The 8,725-nt window shown below is 37.5% G+C and overlaps 1 long non-coding RNA gene across 1 annotated transcript; it reads right to left on the bottom strand.

The window, feature by feature from the left end:
- Positions 1 to 1,542: 1,542 nt before the first annotated feature.
- Positions 1,543 to 4,933, bottom strand: LOC135625875 (uncharacterized). The gene is made up of 2 exons (XR_010492181.1): positions 3,553 to 4,933; positions 1,543 to 1,841 (listed from the first exon to the last, which is right to left on the bottom strand). It is a non-coding gene; the product is annotated as an uncharacterized LOC135625875 (long non-coding RNA).
- Between the last annotated feature and the right edge of the window lie 3,792 nt (positions 4,934 to 8,725).

Genomic DNA, 8,725 nt, shown 5'->3' with positions numbered 1-8,725 from the left:
CTCCAAAATGATCCAACTTCAGTAAAAAACCTGGCTACTATTATGAATGACTTTGGTATGGTTTATAGACTTCAGTTAAATCATGCGAAAAGTAAAGTATATATGAGCCCTTACGTTGAGGATAAGGTCTTTATTGCACAAATTTTGGGGGTTAATAAGGGAAGCTTGCCAGTTCCTTATTTGGGTCTCCCGCTCATATCCACAGGCATTCATAAAACCCATTGTCAGCCTATCTTGCAAAATATAAAGAATATAATTTCTTCTTGGTAAAATTGGCTTCTATCAAAAGCAGGACGACTCGAACTCATCCGTTCTGTATTGCACTCCTACTCTCTATATTGGTGTAATGCATTTCTTCTGCATGCTGGACTTCTCCAAGATATTGAACGGTTATTAATGAACTTCTTTTGGAATGGCACAAATGATAAGGCAATGCATATGGTTAATTCGGATAGCATTTGCAAACCGAAAGATGAAGGGAGGCTAAACTTGAGAAATACTAGAGAATGGAATCAAGCATGCCTGGTACAACAATTGTGGGATATTTTGCAAAACAAATGTTCTTTATGGTCACAATGGATTTCTGCTATGTATCTTTCAAAGGAATCAATCTGGGAAATTTCAACAAAAACATACCACGCTACAGCTTGGAAAGGAATTTTAAAGGCAAGGAATTGGCTAATCAAACACATTTCTTATGCAATCTCTTCTAGAACTAGTACTAATATGTTGTACGATCCTTGGGTGAATGGAAAGAGTATATTTCAATTATATGGCGATAGAATACGAAAAGATCTTGGGGCTCCTAAAGATCGGAAGGTTTCCGAGTTCATTGCTAACAGTACCTGGTGTCTCCCTAATCCTATTTCTCCGAAAATGTTATCACTTTGGCCGACTATCATAGCTATTCCAATCAGGAACAACTCTTCAGATATACTTATTTGGCCTAATGACAATGGCAAATTTAGTGCCACATCCGTATGGAATCAAATTAGGCAAAGAAATAACAAGTGGGTCCCAAGCAGTTGGACATGGGATCGACCGGGATCATAAAGACACTCCTTATGTACATGGCAGGCCTTTCTCAATAAACTACCTACAATAGACAATATGAAAAGAAGAGGTATCTATCATGTTAACCGATGCTCCCTTTGTTTGCAACAAAAAGAAACTGTTGACCACCTCTATTTTGCTTGTGATTATACAAAATGGATATGGAAGAAGATTCTCCAGCGATTTGAACTCAATAGACTACCGCAACCAAACTTGCACCAAGAACTAGGTGACCTTATGCAATGTTTCTCAAGAAAAGGGCCTCTTACATAATTGGCAAAGGTTGCTTTTGTCACGCCCCAAAAATATCCATGATATTAAAAAATTTTTTCATCACAACTAACCCAGGATCCAAACACACATTTGAGGTCACTAAGAAAACATTCAGATCAAGAATTTCACTTCTATAATTTACCAATTCATAACCCTGTGCAATTCATAAACATAGCACACATCACTCGATAATTTATACAATCTGAACTCAACACATCAAAATAAAAACCACAATATAAATCCACAAGTGGGGAAATCTATGCAGTCACCACAATCATCGATTTACCATAAGTTCATATCATTACACGAATTTAATTTAACATTCCAAAACCCTATACATGAGGGATCCTTTAACTTACACAAAATCCACCGGTTTAGATTCATAGTCACATTTCATTAGATGCAAGGTAGCTTATACACAACTACATATATGCTAACAAAAGTTCTGCCCAACGTCTTCTAAATTTTCCACTGCCTCAGCCCATTCTTAACATTTAAGAAAGCGATACGCTATCCTGAAAAATTTATCAACAAATAGGGTGAGCATAAAGAGCTCAGCAAGTGACTAACATATCCATATCAAAATAGTACAATTTCCAAAGAGATGCAGTTTCAAACACAAAGCAGAATATACGATTTCGTATACATATTATCATTAGGAGCAGAATCATAATTGTCCTTTTTAATCATACAAATTTGGTTCCTGACAGATGGGGCATAGAGTAATTGGAGCATATCAGAAACAAAGGAAACATATCGGAGCTTATCAATGGCATATAAAATGTTCCAAATCACATCAACGACATATGGAACATTACGAAGCAAAATCAACAGTGAATGAAGCATTTCATAGCATATCAAACTCATATGTCATACCAAAGCTCAAACGTCGTCCTTGACGTTGCAATCATATCATAACTATCCAGAGTACGAACAGAAATAACTCACAAAAACTCTGGATATCATATCAAACATATAGAGGGTGTAGTGGGATCTCAGTCAGAATGTGATTCATCCATTTCTGAATGACCACCTGACAAAAGTCTCCCACGTCTGGGAGCTCCATCCACCCACGTCTAGGTGAAGTCAAAGGGGCCGGCAGAGCATCGCAGGCTCTAAGCAATATCCCACAAAGCGGGACCCCACAAAGCGGGCAAATAGCGCATATCAGAATATCCCACAAAGCGGGACCCCACAAAGCGGGCAAATCAGCGCATACCCTTTACCATTTCTGGCAAAGGTCCAGACAATCCCACACACCAGAGTACAAAAGGACAGTTTCAACAAATTGCAGCATATAATGGAAGCACACGCGGAACAACAAACGTACATGTGCCTTTTCAAAAACAATGTGATGCAAGGAACAAATCTCTCACAAAATATTCATTTTAGGGAAAGAATTGAAAGCAAGAGTGTACAGGGATTCCAAGCAATCATAACCAGCTCAATTCCAATAAGAAGATTAGGCGAATTCAGGTATCCAAAGGAAATGGAACAGAATACGCGAAATCGACCAAAGCTCGATTTCGGACAGAATTCCAGTGGCACATCAAACAAATATTTCAGAATAACAATTATGCTCCAATACCCACAAGAAGGCTATGGTCGAACCATATATCAATCTATATTCGGATGGAACAGATTTCATATGAAACAGGGCTCCCAACACAGAGTTACCTCTGATTTGGTAACATAAGGTCAAAATCACAATCACTGGTTTGCGGACTTTATAGGATCGGATTCAACAGACGATAGGGTGAGCAATTGAACTCCAAAATTTTCAAACTATACGTCAAAAGAGAGGATTTCAAGTCTAGTTTCAGATAAAATCAGTTTGGTACAAATCAGAATTTTCAACAGGGAGTTATAGGCGTTTTAGTTTCGAAAGGTCAGAAATCTTGAACTCTGTTTTACAGCGTCTATAGGCTCTTTTGAAACAAATTTTTGGGTAAGTATTCGGTGTCCAAAATCTACAAAATCGGTGTCAAAAGAAAGACATACGAGTCTAATTTCAAACAAAAATAGTTCCTGCCTGAATTCTCATTCTGTACTAAAACTTAGGGCCGAAACAGTGCTTAGGGGTCAGTTTACCGAAAACTTTCAGAATCCATAGTTCTATGTCCAAAGAGGAACATATCAGTTTCTAAATAAAAATCATCCAATTTATTTTGAATCAACATAAAAACAGAGTCTAATACTTATGTAGGATGGGGTTAGAACACTTGCCTTTGAAAATTTTGATCCCCAATGAAAAGATTAAAGCAAGAACCCCAAAAGCCCCAATTTTGTTTCTCTTCTTCTTCTTCTTTTTCTTCTTCTTCTTCTTCTTCTTTCTTTCCCTGATCACCCACGAGCTGCCTCCTCTGCTTCCTTAACAACGAAGGCAGAGAAGCTTAAGCGGTGGAATTTGTCATTTGGTGCATTTTGCAGTTTAGTCCTTGTTTTTATCATATTCACGATTAGGTCCTTAGGGTTTACATATAGGTCCTCAGATTCTTTCTTTTTCTCTTCCTTTTTTTTTGAACAGATCTCCCAAATCTTAAAAATAAGTTACCTCTAATTCATACTCTATTTCTTTTGTTAATTAAAATAGATGCTTACATTATCACCAAAAATTTATACGAACATTCGGAAATGAGGGGTGTTACACTCTCCCCCCCTTAAAAGAAAAATTTAGTCCTCTAAATTTATCGTACCTCTATTCGATGAAAAGACGAGGATACACCTTTTTCATTTCCTCTTCTAGCTCCCAAGTTGTCTCTTCTCCAGAATGATGTCTCCAATTTACTTGAACCAGTGGGATGACCCGATTCCTTAGGACTTTTTCTTCCTTATCAATAATCTGAATAGGCTCTTCCACATAGGATAAATCTTTATCGAACTCCACCAGCTCATACTTAATGATGTGAGAAGGGTCATACATATACTTTCTAATCATCGAGACATGAAATATATCATGGACATGGCTCAATGCTGGTGGTAAGGCAATCTTGTAAGCGACAGAACCAACCCTCTCAAGAACCTCAAAAGGTCCAATAAATCTTGGGCTTAACTTTCCTTTCTTCCCAAACCTTATAATGCCTTTGGAAGGGGAGACTTTTAAGAATACAAAATCTCCGATTTCAAACTCAATATCTCGTCTCCTATTATCGGCATAACTCTTTTGACGACCTTGAGCAGCTTTTAACCTTTTCCTTATAACTTGAATTTTCTCGGTAGTTTCTTGTACCAGGTCCGGTGCTAACAACTTTCTGTCCCCAACTTCTTCCCAACATATAGGTGTTATGCACTTTCGCCCATATAAAGCTTCATAAGGAGCCATCTGAATACTTGAATGATAACTATTGTTATACGTGAACTCAACAAGTGAAATATCCTTATCCCATTCACCTTTCCAATCCATAACATAGGCTCTAAGCAAATCCTCAAGTGTTTGAATTGTTCTTTCTGACTGACCATCAGTCTGAGGATGATATGCAGTACTAAACTTAACTTTAGTGCCCATCGACTCCTGCAATCTTCTCCAGAATCTAGAGAGAAATCTAGAGTCTCTATCAGAGATGATCTCCTTTGGAACACCATGAAGTCTTACTATTTCACTGACATATAAATCTGCAAGTCTATAAAGCGGATAAGTCATATTAATCGGTAGGAAATGTGCAGATTTTGTTAACCTATCAATGATAACCCAAATAGCATCATGCTTCCTCGAGGTTCTGGGTAGTCCTGAAACAAAATCCATAGTAATACATTCCCATTTCCATTCAGGTATAACTAAAGGTTGCAGCAACCCTCCAGGTCTTTGGTGTTCTACTTTGATTTGCTGACATGTTAAACATTTTGAAACATACATTGCAATTTCCTTCTTCATGCCTTCCCACCAATAATAACTTTGAAGATCTCTATACATCTTAGTGCTCCCAGGGTGTAGGGCGTACTTTGAAGTATGACTTTCATTTAGGATTTGATTCTTGATATCTAGTTCATTTGGTACACATACTCTCTCCCCAAATCTCAATAGGCCATCCTTTGAAACTTGAAATTGTGGCTTCAATTCCTTTTCTACTTCACTCCTCAAGTAGATTAAGTGTGGATCTCGTAATTGTCCCTCCTTAATTTGTTGCATAAGATCAGACTGCACTTGAATGGAGGCCATCAAAATCATCGAGTCTTGCTCTTTCCTCAAAGCTTTCAAATCAAAATTTTCTTCTATTAGCTTCCATTGCTTCACGACCAGACTAGCCATAAAACTTGTAGATTTCCTACTAAGTGCATCAGCTACAACATTGGCCTTGCCTGGGTGATAACGGATGGTACAATCATAATCCTTCAGAAGTTCTATCCATCTTCGCTGCCTCATGTTTAACTCTTTCTGAGTGAAAATATATTTTAAACTCTTGTGATCAGTGAAGATTTCAAACTGTCGACCATACAAATAATGTCTCCAAATCTTTAGAGCAAAAATGATTGCTGCTAATTCCAAATCATGAGTTGGATAATTCAATTCATAACCTTTAAGTTGCCTAGAAGCATAAGCAACTACTCTCCCTTCCTGCATCAAAACACATCCTAGGCCCTTTCTTGAAGCATCAGTATAAACTACAAATCCCTCACTACCACTTGGAATAGTGAGAATAGGGGCACTAGTTAATCTTCTTTTTAACTCTTGAAAGCTTTGCTCACAATCATCGCCCCATACAAATTTCATATTCTTCTTAGTGAGTTTGGTGAGAGGTTGAGCAATTCGAGAAAATCCCTCCACAAATCTCCTGTAATAACCTGCCATGCCCAAGAAACTTCTAACTTCTGTTACATTTGTTGGTACTTCCCATTCAACTACAGCTTCTATTTTCCTTGGATCAACAGATATGCCCTTCCCTGAAATCACATGGCCTAAGAAAACAACTTCATTCAACCAAAATTCACATTTGCTGAACTTTGCATACAACTTCTTTTCTCTTAGTATGGACAGCACATCTCTCAAGTGTTCCTCATGCTCCTGATTATTCTTTGAATACACCAATATGTCATCAATAAATACAATTACACAGATATCCAAGAGCGGTTGAAATATCCTATTCATTAGTTCCATAAAAGCTGTAGGGGCATTAGTCAAACCAAAAGGCATCACCAAGAATTCATAATGACCATAACGAGTTCTAAAAGCTGTTTTTAAAATATCCTCCTCCTTGATCTTTAACTGATAGTAACCTGACCTCAGGTCAATCTTAGAGAATACTTGTGCACCCTGCAGTTGATCAAACAAATCATCAATTCTAGGTATAGGATATTTGTTTTTGATGGTCACCTGATTCAACTGTCTATAATCAATACAAAGCCTCAATGTTCCATCCTTCTTCTTCACTAAAAGTACCGGAGCACCCCATGGGGATACACTGGGTCGTATGAAACCCTTATCTAATAATTCTTGTATTTGCTTCTTTAATTCTTCTAGCTCAAGTGGTGCCATTCTGTAGGGAGGCTTAGATATTGGGGTTGTACTGGGGGCTAGATCAATAGCAAATTCACCCTCTCTATCTAGAGGTAAACCAGGCAAGTCATCTGGAAATACATCAGGGAATTCTTTGACCACTGAAATTTCATCTAGGTGGGTTTCCTGATTTGAATGCTCCTTTACACACACCATATAACAAAAACAACCTTTCTGCATAAGATGATAAGCTTGAAGTGCGGATATTAAGCAAGGAGGCAAATCATGCTTAATGCCCTCAAAGAAAAATATAGGCTGATCTGGTATGCAGAAGGTAATTATTTTTTTGTAACAATCAATACTAGCGTGATGAGAAGATAACCAATCCATGCCGAGTATAATATCAAAGCCCTGGATCTCTAGAAGAATCAAATCAGCAAGGAATTCGTGGTCTCCAATAGAGATCAAACAAGATGGGTAGACCAAGTTTGTTGCCAATGAATCTCCAACAGCAGTTGTTACATATAACATATAATCCAGGGGTTTAGGTGGAATATCCAAGTGACAAGCAAAGTATTTTGAAACAAACGATAAGTTGGAGCCGGGATCAAACAAAACTTTTGCATTTCTTTTAGAAACATGAAGAATACCTTCCACCACTGATTTAGAAGCTCTAGAATCTTGTTCAGTGATAGCGTATACTCTAGCATGGGCTGAGGGTCTAGGAGACAGTGGCTCTCTTTTCCTGTTCAGTGGGCAATCTTTTATTTGATGACCTAGCTTTCCACAATTAAAACATGCTCCAGTCACCCGAAAACACCGACTTGTCTCATGATTTAACCCGCATTTTTCACATAACTGAGTCCTCCCCCATGGTTTCCTTTTCTCAAATCCAGATGTCTTAAACCTCTTGTTACTATCTTCGTATTCATTTACTCTCCTGCTTTTGCTAGTAAATTTGTCCCTTTGGTTCTTGCCAATGATTTCTTGAATTTCCTCCATGTCTCTTTCAATTTTCAAAGCTCTTTCTACCGTATCAGCATATGTTTGAAATTTTAAAGCTGACATTCGGCTTCTTATTGCCGGCCGTAATCCCCTTTCAAACCTTCTTGCCTTTCTAGATTCATCGTCAGTCATAAGTGTGGCAAACCTGGAGAGCTCAGTAAATTTAGATTCATACTTTGTAACCGTCATACTTTCCTGGATAAGATTCAAGAACTCCAATTCTTTTTGCTCTCTCATACATTCTGAAAAATATTTATCGTTAAACTTTTCTTGGAATAACTTCCATGTCATTGGCTCATGTTTGATTTCAGACATCCTCGCTTCCTAAAACATCAAAAGAACATTTTCTTCGATCAATCTCTAATGACAGTCAATAAACCTCAAATAAAGATAATATTCTTAGTGATTCTCAAATCAGGCTCTGATACCACCTCTGTCACGCCCCAAAAATATCCATGATATTAAAAAATTTTTTCATCACAACTAACCCAGGATCCAAACACACATTTGAGGTCACTAAGAAAACATTCAGATCAAGAATTTCACTTCTATAATTTACCAATTCATAACCCTGTGCAATTCATAAACATAGCACACATCACTCGATAATTTATACAATCTGAACTCAACACATCAAAATAAAAACCACAATATAAATCCACAAGTGGGGAAATCTATGCAGTCACCACAATCATCGATTTACCATAAGTTCATATCATTACACGAATTTAATTTAACATTCCAAAACCCTATACATGAGGGATCCTTTAACTTACACAAAATCCACCGGTTTAGATTCATAGTCACATTTCATTAGATGCAAGGTAGCTTATACACAACTACATATATGCTAACAAAAGTTCTGCCCAACGTCTTCTAAATTTTCCACTGCCTCAGCCCATTCTTAACATTTAAGAAAGCGATACGCTATCCTGAAAAATTTATCAACAAATAGGGTGAGCA

The sequence above is a fragment of the Musa acuminata genome, chromosome BXJ2-10 (genome assembly GCF_036884655.1).
Source record: "Musa acuminata AAA Group cultivar baxijiao chromosome BXJ2-10, Cavendish_Baxijiao_AAA, whole genome shotgun sequence".
Classification (NCBI taxonomy): Eukaryota; Viridiplantae; Streptophyta; class Magnoliopsida; order Zingiberales; family Musaceae; genus Musa; species Musa acuminata.
This window is presented reverse-complemented; position numbering and strand designations above follow the sequence as displayed.